The following is a 14,671-nucleotide window of genomic DNA, read 5'->3' on the forward strand; positions in this document are numbered from 1 at the left end:
ATACACATCAAATTAAAAATCCCCTAATAATCAGCCTTTTCTCATTCATCGAGACAAAGAGACAAGGAGAGATACAGAGAGACAGACAGACAGACAGACAGAGAGAGAGAGAGAGACAGAGAAAGAGAGAGAGACAGAGAGAGAGAGACAGAGAGAGAGAGACAGAGAGAGAGAGAGAGAAAGAGCTCACAACTGTAACTTATTTTATCCTCTAGTTATCAGAGAGACGTTTTTAAATTGCTGAGCCTTACAACAAAACACTAAATTGCCTTTGAACACAACAATAGATTAGGAACAATAACTCTTGACATTTCTTCTTGGAAACACCTAAGATTTTAGAAAGTTATCTACTGATATTACAGCCCAAAAATCTTAGAAAAATATCAAAGGCCCTGCAGTGTCATCAATACCTAAAATAAAGTTCAATAATCCTAATCACTTTCTTTTCAGTGACTATCCTTTTATGTATGACTGTACTTACATACATTTTATTATGCATAGATGCACATAGATGAGAGTATATATATATATTTAGACCTTACCCTTCATCGTTGTTTGTTTCGTCAAGTTTGGTTGTGGTATAGGATGAGGTGTCCCTATAGGATGAAACCAAATGTCATAGTCAGACTCTCTAATGGTTATTATAGACTTGAATACATATCCATCCTTTCTTTCTTCAATAATCAATTAACCATTCAAAGCATTTTGTTCCATTTCTATGTATTTCAATATTTTCTGTCTTTTATCTTTTGTCTATTTTCAATTGAATTCCATCATAGTATGATAGCAAACAGTAACATTGTCTTTTCTTATATGTGATTGTTAAGACTTCCTTTATACTCTGCCAAGAAACCTCTTTGAATATTTACTGTAGAGGAATATTAGAGCAAGGGAAAGGGAAAAAGAGAATAATGCTGCCTCTATGCTCTAAATATTAATTTCCTTTGTAGAAAGCTTGAGGGTTGCTGGGATGATATTTATTCTGAGAATGTTGTGTGGAATATTCTACAGATATGTGCTGTCTTTGGCTCTTGGCCTTCAGTTGAATCTGGTTTCTTGCGGATTCTTTGGAAAGGATCTAACATGGTTGGGATCCATCTACTCATTTATGTTCAGCGATGTCTGTTGTGTCAAATTGGGTGCATTGAGGATTAGTTGCCTTTTTGTTGTTAATCATTGCAGTGTCTTTAGCAAAATGAAATGACTTTCATGTTGTAATACTTTCAAGTTTTCTTTGCCAGATAGGAGTACATTTACATTTGCTTCCTTTTGGGTGCCATATTGGAATATCTCTTTCCATCCATTCACATCAGGCCTGTGACTGTCTCTGATAGGGAGGTGGACTTCCTTCTTTCTCTTTCTTACTGTGTTTATGTGCAGGTACTATTGGGCTTCCTCTTAGGGCCTGGGTGTTCTCCCTTAGCTTTCTCTGTGAAGAAGGTACTCTACCACTTGAGCCATACTTCTGCCTTTCAGGAAGTTAACTGGATAAGAATTCCAGAGTTTCCCACCGATATTACTAATTAGATCTCCACTGCTTCATCCAGAAAGGATTATATCACTTGGTTGATATTCAAGGGGCTTGAACTCTGAGCCTGGGCATTGTCCCCGAGCTCTTCAGCTCAGAGCTACCACTCTACTTCTTGAGCCCCAGCACCGCTTTGGGGTTTTTTTTGGTTGTTAATGGGAGGTAGGAATCTCTAGGTCTTTAGTGCCAGGGCTGTGTCTGATCCATGATCCACAGTTCTCAGACTCTTCAGTAGCTAGGATACAGGCTCTATGTATCTTTTATTTTTATAAAGACAGAGCTACAAATATCCCAAAGACTTTAGGGATTTTGATAAGACATGAAAGTAAATTGATAAGTACTTGATCAATCACAGGTCTGATAAACCAAGAAAGAAAGTAAAAATTACTTCAAGCAAATAGAAAAATAAATGATTCTATTGCAAAACACACTAATTTTTATGTGGTAGCTCAAGTTGATGTTCTAGATGTGTAAGACAGAAGTGTAATCAACAGTGGGGATTGTGCTAGTGTTTTTGCAGTATCTCAATCACAACAGGGACATGAAACGTATCTTTTATATATTTCTGTTTTTCCAAACAAAGTTAGAAAGATTCCCAGGCACACAATATCGAGATGATATAGAAACTTAGTTAATGTCTTTTCCTTTGTTGGAAAATTTTCCCTGAACATTAGAAATCTGTCTCCACATTTCCCTAGAAAGGAAATTAATTTCTTTGGGAATTTACACTGTTATCTCTTCAAAAGAAAGTTTCTATGCACAAGTAAAGAAATTTTCTTTCTTAAAATTAACAAAATGTTTATTGGTATCATGTAGTTTAATTGTACATGCAACTCACTACAGAGAAACTCAATCCTTTATGCAATCTGATTTTCAGCTGCCTAAGTCTGCTCTACTCCCTTGTTATTTTCACTGACTTGGCTCTTTTCTTAACTGCTTATCAACAAAATACAAGGAACAACAGCCGAGAAATTGGACTCTCATCAGAACTGACAGTGGGCCTGTCTAAGAAACAGATTTCTGGAGAAGGAAAGAGGCCCAACAACTCTTTTCACCTCAGAAGCACTGAGACAACCTAATTGTTCCTGACTGGGATTCGTATCTCTATTAGCTCAGTGCAAGTTGCACGTAGGCACTGATAATAGGTAAATAAGGATATGATTGCTAATTTCACTTCATGGCAGACCATGACCAAGTATGTACTGATTGACTCTATCAATTTCTACTTAGTTTCAGTACAAAAATAACTATTACATGAGGATACTGATAAGCTGTCACATAGATTGTACACTAAACTCACACTACAAATGAATTTACACTCAGAGGACAGATAACACAACTTACCAAATGTTAATTCTTGAGTCACAAACTGCAATTGCAGTTAACGTTGTGTCATCTCTAAAAAATAAAATAAAATAAGACACAGAAAACTCATTTGGAACATACTGCAGAAATCAAACTTTTCTACGAGGCTGGGAACTTAAACCATGTCTGTGTTCATGCTAGGATCATGTTTGCCACTTGAGCTGCAGCTCCATCTCCAGCTCTTTGGTTCCATCTAGCAATTTGCTCGAGTACTCTGGTGTGAACTAAGAGACCAGAACCAAATGAAAAGCAGTATTCTCATTTTACCACAGAAATGCAGTTGAATCTCTTCAGGAAATTAAATATGGACCGTTTTAATCCAAGGTAGAAGAATTTTTCCCAGTAGCCTAACACTGGACCTAATGCTATCTTGTATGACTTTCAATATGATGTTGTTCAAGGGAACTCAACCCTGAGGTCATACCTAATATTCTGCTTCCTCTGTTCCTTCTATTCCCTCCTTACTTTCAGTAATCCTGGATGTCTTTATTCACTTACTCTCACATTGGACCAATGGGTGGCAGGCCAGAAGCAGAGAACTCTTCACTGCTCACCAGGACAGTGAGAACTCCCTCTCCTTACTGGAGTCTCAGTCCTTCACCCAATTTGCAAAATGATGGAATGGCACAGACAAAATTGCACTTCCCTGACCTTCCAAATGGTTCCCACTAACATGTTCCTTCATCTCGGTACAGCTTTCTACACAAGTCTGACTGTATTTGGGTATCTGACCTCTTATGGCTGTCCTCTGTAGATCTCTGAGTGTTCTGCTCTTCATTACCAACATGAACCATTAAGTTATGCACAGTCAAATACTATGGAAATTCCTAAAACTACTTTTTCTCTCCAAACAGCTATAACTAGCTGAATACTAACTCTAAATACTCTTTATATGCTAGGGGTTATTTCCTGTGTTTTCCTAGAAATGAGGCCTCTCTCTTCAATGAAATGTGATACACAAAGATTTATGCAAGGTGTAAAAGGAGTTTTTTTCACATGACCCTAAACCACTTTTTGCAGTGATTTTGTGGGTTTCCTTATGTTCCATATCCCTTGCAATGAAGAAAATGGAGCTGATCAACCATCTACATTTCTGCTTCCTCTCTCCCCTCCTTGCTAGCACTACTGTCCTCTGTCTGTCCAGCCTCTCTGATTCATAAAAGGATTTGTAGTTCATGAGTTATTCACCTTAATCTACAGAATATATGTGCAAACAAACACACAGACATGCTTTGGGTATTACCTTTCACATAAAATTCCAACCATCACTTGAAGGTAAAAGACTTCTCATCCACTAAAAATATCACAAATGGTATGAGGGAGCTGTCTTCAGCTGTCTGTTTTCCCAAGAACACGTGAAATCCTAGGCAAGTCCTTCTATTTTAGCCAGCCTCCTTCCCACAGCAATGAAATGAGACATATCAGGGATGATCATGGACATGAAAAGATTCTCTGGTCTTTTCATCATCATCTCTTGAGATAGACATCCAGCACATAATTAGGCAAATTTTTGTTTGGGACTGAAAACACACCTTAACAGTAAGGCATTTCTGGAAAATACACATCAAATTTAAAAACCCCTAATGACCAACCTTTTCTGTCATTGAGACATAGAGAGAGACAGGGAGAGACACACAGAGACACAGAGAATAGACAGAGAGAGAGAAACAGAGACAGTCAGTCAGACAGACAGACAAAACCCCTGTAACTTGCTTTATCCTCTAGCTAGACAAAATGGAGTCACCAGAGAGAAATTTCTTAACCTGCTGAGTCTTACAGCATAACACTGAATTGGTTTTGGCCACTTCAATAGATTAGGAACAAGAAGAATTCATGGTATTTCTTCTTGGAAATACCTAAGATTTTAGAAAGGTCTCTACTGATACTAGAGCCCAAGGATCTTAGAAAAATATCAAAGGCTCCCTAGTGTCATCAATACTTAAAATTAAATTCTCTAATCTCTATCAATTTCTTTTCTGTAACTATCCATTCACGTGTGTCTGGACTTACCAACATGCAAATATGCATAGATACACATAGGTGAGAGTGTATGTATATTTAGACCCTACCCTTCATTTTTGTTTCTTTCAGGAAGTTCAGTTATAGTATCAGATGACAGTTCTTCATTTTGGGGTAAAATCTCTTACCTCTCATACATTTCCCATAGAGTTTCCTTCACTGCTTAGGTTTGACAGCAGACTATAGTATTCCTACCTATGTCTCACAGCTGGCATCTCATGCCTATAACATATTGCTCTGCTACTTCTTGTTTAACATGTTGACATCTGTTTGTGTATGCACGTATTTCTTGCCTTCATTCTGACATTAGGAATACGCATAGATATGTATATATGTAAATACCATCAGATCATTGAGAGCCTTCAAGGATATTAACTCACATTTCCATCCTAGATCACATTTTATGTCCTACAGCCAATTTTCAGGATAGAAGTGTATTGGAATATATAGGCAGGCATGACACATAACTTTAGCATACATGTTCAGTCAAAGAACAATCTACTTTATACAAATGATCAATTTTCACTACTCATAGCAAATTGCTACCTCATAGGATACCATACATAATGATAGATAAAATCAGAAGATAGATGAAACTAGGTCATCATTTTGATTATAATAAAAATGATATATTAACATTTACTGATTGTATAACTATCCTTCACTTAACAATAGATTGTTAATATTACCACAGACCCCACAAAAGCATTTATTTCGAGCTGAAATAAATATGTACTTTGATGATAATCAATTATTTTAATCATATCTTTACTGACACTCACTAAGTCAACTTACTGCCAGTCATACAGGGTACAATTTTAGGCTAATACACAAAGAAGAAGAGAATCAATCCTTCTCTGGGTTGGCAGCCACCAAATAACAAAGAAGCAATGAAACAAGGATATATGACAGAAATAAATGAGAACGGGAGCAATATGTCTCTTCTGATCAATCAGAAACTTAGGGGAATATGCATTATTGTATCCAATGAAAGTGCCAATGGTAGTAGAGTAAGTTTGAAAACCCCTGCCTCAATGATATGCTGGCTGCTGAATACCCATTTTTAAGAGTGAGGATGGAAAGGAAGAGTGTATGTCTAGAAAAAATCAAATGAAAGTAATAACAAGCAGTTCTTGATATGTAAAAAAAAACCAGACTACAGCAATCACTGGAAAAAGATGTCAAGAAGAGCAGGAAATTTTGGCAAATACATCAAATAAACAACCAGGAATAGTTATTGTAAATATAGAGGTATATAGTGCAGGAAAATGCTTTTTTATAAAAACAACATCATGAGACCTACAAGGAGACATATACTTGAAGAGTATATTACATGCATTCATAGCCATTGCTAGAAAGGAAGGATCATTCAGACAAAAATGTCAATCACAAAACATCAAAGTTTACCACATTTCAAATTTGTCTAGAAGACACTTCAAAACATTTCATTTTCTAACTGAAGAATATACATTCTACCAGAAAATCACATGTTAAGCTAATAACCAGCTTAGAAGAAACTGAAACAAAAATTGGATATACCAATGTATCTTATTTTTACAAAGCAATAGAGATACAAAAAGATAGAGGACAAAACAACGCATGAAACTTAAGTGATACACACTTGAATGATCGGGGGACTGATAAACCAAGAAAGAAATTTAAAGTGTCTTGAAGCAAATGAAAACAAAGTGATGATATTGAAAAACATACTAACTTTAATGTGACAGCTCAACATGATAGTCAAGAAGTGTGAGGTAGAATAGTAGTCACAAGGTGGGGAGTTTTGGAGGTGGGTACAGAGTCAGTGGTGTATTAGCACAGAAGGAGTCACACCTAATGTTTTACAGAGCCCAGTAGGAGCTTGTTGGAAAGTTACTGAATGCTTCCCCTTTTTGTCACACTGGAGTGTGATGACAGGGCATTCTGTTTGCCTGCTAGGCAAACACTCGACCACCTGAGTAATGGCCTAAGTCATTTGGTGCTGTAGATGTCTTTCCAGGAACGTCTTCCTTCTGTCTAGGTCTGGAAGTGGCCTCAGATCATCACCTTGTTATCTGTGCTCCTGGGAGAAGGGAATACAGCTGTGAGCTCCTAGGACAGGCTCACTGCTTGAGATAAGGGTCTCAATAACTTGTTTTCCATGCTGGCTTCTACATAGGATCACCTCCAATTTCCACATACCACACAGTCAGTGTGACAGGCAGACCCTTCCTGATGCATATTTCTTTCATTTTCCTAGCAGCACTGGTGATCCAACACAGAATCTTTCAGTTTCTGAATTGTACTGCATCACACATGTCACCGCTCCTTTCATGCTCTTTGTATTTCTTCAAATACAAGGGCTCAGCTCCAGCCTTATGAATGTGGATACTTATGTGTCCATGTGTCTGTACATACATTCATATAAAATATGTGCATAAACTTCTACATATACATTTGTCTAGCACTCTATTATATGGCTTGGATTATAGCTCACCTTTCAGTCACACTGTCATCATCGTGTGCTGAACAAAATTCAAATGCAGATGTGCTATAGGAACAAAAAATACATATAGTCAGATATCACATGAATAATTAAACTTCATATTCTGGGTCAAATTATTTTGCAAGTCACAAAACAGTGGACTATGCTTCTTCCCTATAACTGAGATATTCTTCTCACACTTGATTTCAAATCAGCACAACATTACAGTTTAAGATTATCAAAGAAATATACTTGGTGATAAAATATTAACAATAAGCGTTCTAAAGTAATTGTGTATCTAGCTCACTGGGTCATCAGAAAAGAAGACAGGTGCAAGGTCATCTCCAAAGATAAAGAGAACACATTACTCATTGAGTCACCAAGACACTAGGCCACAACTTCCTAAGGAGAAGGCAGGGTAGTCATCTATCCATGATCTTCATCACATGTAATCAAAACCTCCAGTTTTCCCAAGTAACTGAAGACAGAGGAGAGAAAGTAACCATGGAGTCATTACTTGCTCTGAACGATACTGCAATATCCTCCATTCACAGGTTGGGATAATCTTCAGAGTATGTGGTGCCAAGAATGAACATTATTACCATATCAATCCAGTCACTTTGAGACTTGGCAACAACCTTTCCATAGAAAGAAGAGAGAGTAGTTTGGGAAGGGACATATTTGGTCTGGGACAATTCCATACAAGAAAGCCATATCCATACAACAAAACTTTTATGCTCATTGTTTGCAACTAAGTAAAAGCAGTGCTGTTAGCTTCTAATGGCCCTGTTTTCTCATTCCAAATTTCTTCTTTTCTCACAGCTAAGTTCCAGATTCTCCACGTCTCATAGCAATTTCTTATATCCACCATTAAAAATATCTACATTGTTATAAAACAATACAAAGTGTGGTATGAGGGTAAATGTCTTTTCAGTTTGTTAGAGATTAGGATCAGAACAAGCTGGCAAAGGGGCACAGCTAGACCCAGGGGCATTGTAAACACTAGCTTCACATGATGACAGGGCTGTATATTATAAGGGATACTTACATGACCTTGATCTTTCATACAAATAGTTCTGCTGCTCACTAGCCTCTACGTCTGTCTCTTTCTGCAATCTACTGCAGACCTGTGGGGACTTGTAGCTAGTGGTTTAGGAGCCATGCTGCTTGCCACCTGTGCTTCAGCATGTACACTCTCAGTGATGCAAGCAGTCCAGAATCAGAGGGCGCCTGGTCCCTCCCGCCTGGAGTAGGAGTTCCCTGTACTCCTAGCAAGTGGGGCCTGTCTCAGGACACCATTGGCTGACGGTCATACACAGGGAGGTCCCCATTTGGTGATGTGGTGGCCACCACTCGATCTGTATTTAGCGAACTGCACTGAGAGTCTGGAGTCTGGTCTCCAGAGTCTGTGTTCCCAGGATTATTTGTGGGCTCCGTCGCCATCTTACCCCCCTCCTAGATGTCCAAGAAGGACTCCAACACAGACCCATAGGTAATATACTTCATATTTTCTGAAGGAATATGTTATTAATGTGAGCAAGGTAGATGAAGTATATTGCTCATGACCTGTTCTTCCCCCACCCAGTTTCATCTGAAGACAGATGTCATCCCCTGACACATCAGTGACAAGCATGACAGTTAAAATGACTCCCGGCAAGTAGGGCCTGTCTCAGGACACCATTGGTTGATGGTCGCATTCAGGGAGGTCCCTATTTGATGACATGACAACCACCGCTTGATCTGTATTTAGCCATTGTGTTTTCTAAAATAAACTTAGATCTGCACTGAGAGTCTGGTGTCCAGACTCTGTGTTCCTGGGATTATTCGTGGGCTCTGTCACCATCTTACCCCCTCCTAGAAGTCTGAGAAAGACCCCAAAAACTGGTGCCCAGACGTGGGGCACAACTAGTATGTAAGTGGACCTCTATAAGCAATTATGTGGAAAGGGATCTTGGAGAGCAGGCACCTTCACTTTTCTGATAGACAGCTTGAGCAAGTTTATGAAATTGTTCTGTCTCTCTCCCTGTGAGGGATTGGAGGTAGGATACGGGATGAGTCCATGTGGAAAAGGGTAGTCCGGCAGATCAGAAAGGGGAGCACATTGGTGATTTGCCTCATTTCTTCCCCATCGTGGTCGCTATTCTGAGTTGCCTCCGGGGTTCAGTCACCTTAGCTCCGGCGCCAGTCGGGAGACCAGCACCCCCCTGGAAGAAGGCTGCCAGCCGCAGCCAGCTGACCTGAGTTCTGCCTCCACCTTTGCGACCTCACCAGTATGACCTAGGACACCGACCTATCCAGAAAAACCACCCTGGATGACTGCTCTGCTGGCTGTGGATGCCACAGACTCTGCCTCCACACTCTCCTCAAAGCTACCTCATCCTATGTCTACCCTGGCATGGGACCGTGATATGATTATGAACAATACAATCAGAGGAACTGCAACGCTATTGTCTTTCCTCAAAGCATGCTGAGAAGTACATGGGGGGCTGTGTCTCCTGTTAACGCCAGTCCCATCTTAAACCCACCTAGCCCTAGTTCTCTCTGGCCCACCACACTCATTTCCACAGCAGCAGGACCCATGTTTGCTTTAGCTAAGTTGGTTGAGTTTATCCAGGCTTGCCTGGATGCCATCTAGCTAATATCTTTGCACAAGGTTTGGGCCCCATCCTACATTCCGTTATGAGTGTCCACAAATAAAGAAAAAGGGGAAACTGTGGGGACTCCTAGCTAGTGATGTAGGAGCCCCGCTGCTTGCCACCTGTGCTTCAGCATGTGCACACTCAGTGACCCAAGCAGTCCAGAGCCAGAGGGCACCTGGACCCTCCCACCAGAAACAGGAGTTCCCGGGTACTCCTAGCAAGTGGGGCGTGTCTCAGGACATCATTGGCTGACGGTCATACACAGGGAGGTCCCCATTTGCTGATGTGGCAGCCACCACTCGAACTGTATTTAGCGAACTGCACCAAGAGTCTGGAGCCTGGTCTCCAGAGTCTGTGTTCCCGGGATTATTTGTGGGCTCCGTCATCATCTTACCCCCCTCCTAGATGTCCAAAAAGGACTCCAACACAGACCCATAGGTAATATACTTCATATTTTCTGAAGGAATATGTTATTAATGTGAGCAATGTAGATGAAGCATATTGCTCATGACCTGTTCTTCCCTCACCAGTTTCATCTGAAGACAGATGTCATCCCCTGACACATCAGTGACAAGCATGACAGTTAAAATGACACTGCAATTCCAAACCCTCAAGAGGGTCGTTTTACAAATTTGAATGTCTTCTTCCTTTCTCCTCTTGTTTCATCCGCCCACTTCCAATCATGTGCTCTACACACTTAGCTATCGTTAACTCATGTGTTTTGTGTGTTCACTCCTTATAAATATCTCTGCATATGTATATATGCACACTTGTGATAACATACATTTGATCACATATCAGATCTGATATATAAATTCTTAAATATTGTATAAAAATGATTCTGAAGCTTATAGCTACAGGAACCATACGCCCAAGTAAATCAATTACTTGGAAGTTTGTATATGACTTTACAATTTACTGAGTTGTATAAATTTATGATGCATTAAACACCTATTGCATATAGGAAAATGTTTACTTCCTCTACCTTTCTTCTCAGATGCAAAAAGGATACAGCATTTGGTGATGGTTTCTGTTACCTCCCGATTCAATTTGTTCTCCTAGTCTACATCTCTTGTATACTGTTTAAGTTCTTGATCCCAGTGTCTGTCACTAACACCGAAAGTTCACCATCATAAGAGACTTCACGCTGTAACCCAAGGGCCATAAACTAGAGACCTGCAGCTGGGCCTCTGAACAATGTACACTGGGATTGAGGTGTCTGCTATCAATATGGACAAAAGTACATAGATACTGTTATTAAATATAACTTTGGAAAAGCCAATCACTGCATTTCTTTGATGAGTCTGGTAATAACTGACCTTGAATGTTCATCTATATCATCCTAATTCATATCTAACATCTTTAACTAGAAATGAGTTTTCCTGTGATAGTGACCTGAACATTACACTTCTGCAAAGGAAAAGCTGATGGATTCATATTGAAGGACCTATCATCTTAATACCAATGCATAGTCCCCTTTTTTAAGTACAATTACACTCTAGAGGGACACATCTTCATTGCAACCAAGAAATTCCTGATTAAGTCCCTAGACTAACTTCTTACATCCATCCATATCCACCAGAATAAACATGAAACACGTATAAATGTGAGGCGGGTTCCATCAACAGTGATGATGAGTGGGTACTTGTAGAACCAGCTTCACCTGCTGTTGAAGGTTCCCCTACGCCCTGCCAACTGCAGCCTGTTTCTGGCTCTTTCCAAATTCTTTGTTTCTTGCTCTTTCAGGATTCTTTTGTCCTTCACCCAATCTGAAAAATCTCATACCAAAGCATTTTGAATGAAATGTTCTTTTAGATTGTGTGGGTGTTTTTACAGTGTCTTAAACACAACAGGGACACGAAACATTGCTTTCCTGACATGTTTCTCTTTTATCCAGATAAGTTTCTGTTTTAGCCAAAGAAACAAAGTTAGAAAGACTCCTATACACCCTGTATTCAGATCAGATAGAAACTAGGTTAATGGTGTTCTCTAGTGCTGGAAACCTCCGTGAACATCACAATTCTCAGTCTGCACATTTGTCTACTTGGATAGCTATGTTCAGTATCCATACATGCTAGGAAACTCAATTGGAGGCGTCTTAGAGAAATTAAACTCTTCTACTTGCAAAAGGTAAGACTTTTCCCTAAAAGTTCAGAATACTATGACCCAATATATCTACCTGATCTGATGGAGAATAACCTCTTCTGGTTTCAGTTCAACTAATTTCAATGGAAATCAAGACTTGGATATCATCTAAATATCAGCATTCTAGGTGTCCTCTATTCCTTGGTGACTTTCCTGCCGCTAAGATAGGGACAAGGAACAGAAGTCTAGAAGCAGGGCTACCATTGATTGTGGTTGCAGGCATCTATAGAAGGAAGGATATAGTCTTCCTTTATGGGCCATATTGACCGCTGGGATTACTTTTTTGTTTCAGAAAGGGATTCCCAGCTGCCTGGGCTCATGTGACTAGCTGACAGGCACTGTGGTGATCTAAGGATTTGAGATGCTAGTACTTGACTTCATAGCACCCCATGAGCCAGTGTATTTTGATCTACTCTATCATTTTCTAATAAGTTTCAAACCAGATCATGATTACCTGCAGATATGGACAGGCAGTCCTGTGTAGTCTGAAGACACATTATCCTCCAGAATGATATATTACTAAAAAAAATCAACTCACCAATTACTGTTGTCTTCATTAGAATGAAAAACAACCGTTGTTAAGTCGTTGTCTTCACTGTGGACATATTAAACATATACAAAAATCAGGTTGCACCATGTTGGAAAAAAATCACACATTTTTTCTGACACTACTAGGTACAGAAATTATAACCTCGAGTATGCCACCCAAGTATCTGCCAATGGAGCTGTATCTCTAGCTTTTCTGTCCCTAACACCCCTTATCTCCAGTACTCAGGTCTCAACTCAGAGCACTATCTGTGATACTCTCTGTTCATGGTATGGTGAATCTTTGTGCCTAGGCTTGCTTGATCAATGATCTTTCCACTTGGGCTTTCACCAGAATGTACGAGGGATGTGCATGCTTTTGGTTAATATGTATAATTATCTCTACACAGGTGGCAAAGATCAGAGGACAAATATGAAAACATCCAGGGTAGAAATTTATTTTTGTAATTGTCCACTGTATGTGTGGTTCCAGAAGCAGAGCCTCAGGTATAAGCAAGAAAGCAGAATATTCCTGAAGCCCTGACTAGAAGCCATAGTATCAGAGTACCCCCATCCCACATGCTCTTGGACCCAATCTGTCTCCAAACTCTTTTATTTGAAATGTGAATTTTTTCATGATCCCTGTATTCACATGTGAGCAGTAAGAAGTAAAATAAAATCATAATGCCATGGATTCATCTCTTTCACCAGTATAAATGCTGTCTATGAAGTGTTCATAGTGTCACCAACCTTAGAACCACAGTGTTTAAAATGTGGCATGAAGTGGACAATGAAAATATTATGCATAAATTAAGTTTTGGATCTAGAGAAAGAGCACACCCATCAGAGAACTGGGCATAAACAGCAAAAATATGGGAAAGAGTTGTACAAGAGGTTATTTACCCCTTTCACAATGAAACAAACTTGTAGTCTCTTTGGTATGGCATTTTATTTCTTCACCTTGAAAAAATTCATTTGGTCAGAACAAATGCATGGAATTGTGTGTCACTGCTGTAACACCAAAGGAACAAATCTAATTCTAGTAGGATCTCATATATCAGCAAGGTGTGGATTGTCTAGGAATTTTGCTTCACTACTTACTAAAATAGCAAAACACTTTTGTGAGACTCGTTTCTCATTTATTCAACAACGATGGAAAAGGAGTAATATTACAGACAAAAGCTGCACTGAGAACATTTTGAAAATAATTCCCAGAAACACTCTGATTAACAACCATGTATATTTACATATCTTTATCTACATATACATATCTGACCTTTTTGTCAATTCTTTGGTCCCAAGTTCTGTTGGATCTTTTCCATTCGTGCTAGAGGATTAAACGATAGAATCAAATGCCATGTGAACTCATAGTCCTAGTTTTTTTATTCAAATTGGCTACAGTTTACCTAACACAAATAAATTCATAGGAATAGAAATAATACATAACTTAGCAAAATGAACAAAGGTATTTCCATTTTTCCCTGGAAAGGAAAATTAATTTCTTCTGTAAAAGAAAACTTTTATGCATGATTAACGTCGTTTTCTTTCCTAGTAAACTTAGCACAATGCTATTGATATTATGCAGTTTAATGCTAATTGGAACTCACTTCAGAGGAACTCAGTGCTTTAGAACTTCTAATTTTCTGCATTCTAAGTCTGCTCTACTCCCTCTGTCCTTTCATTTATTTGGTTGTTTTTTTAACTGCCTCTCACAAATGGACAAGGAACGGTAGCCTAAGAAGAAGGATTCTCATCAGTTCTGATAGCGGGTATCAGAATTCTGGAGAATGAAAAAGATCTGTTGTTCGTTTCATTGAGAAACCACTAAGACCATTCTCACTGTTTCTAACTGGGATTCTTACCACTGTTGGCTCTGTGAAAGTTGCATGCAGGCACTGATATGTAAATAAGGATTTGGTTGCTAGGTTTCACTTCAAAGCAGACCATAATCAAGTGTGTGTTCATTTATGCTATCATTCTCTATTT

The 14,671-nt window shown here is 39.1% G+C and overlaps 1 long non-coding RNA gene across 1 annotated transcript; it reads right to left on the reverse strand.

Annotated features, from left to right (window-relative positions):
- Nucleotides 1–7,387: 7,387 nt before the first annotated feature.
- LOC150057225 (uncharacterized) lies at nucleotides 7,388–14,013 on the reverse strand. The gene is made up of 3 exons (XR_016537072.1): nucleotides 13,962–14,013; nucleotides 12,699–12,755; nucleotides 7,388–7,442 (listed from the first exon to the last, which is right to left on the reverse strand). It is a non-coding gene; the product is annotated as an uncharacterized LOC150057225 (long non-coding RNA).
- Nucleotides 14,014–14,671: the final 658 nt, after the last annotated feature.

The sequence above is a fragment of the Megascapheus bottae genome, chromosome 11 (assembly GCF_031878675.1).
Source record: "Megascapheus bottae isolate mThoBot1 chromosome 11, mThoBot2.hap1, whole genome shotgun sequence".
NCBI classification, from domain to species: Eukaryota; Metazoa; Chordata; class Mammalia; order Rodentia; family Geomyidae; genus Megascapheus; species Megascapheus bottae.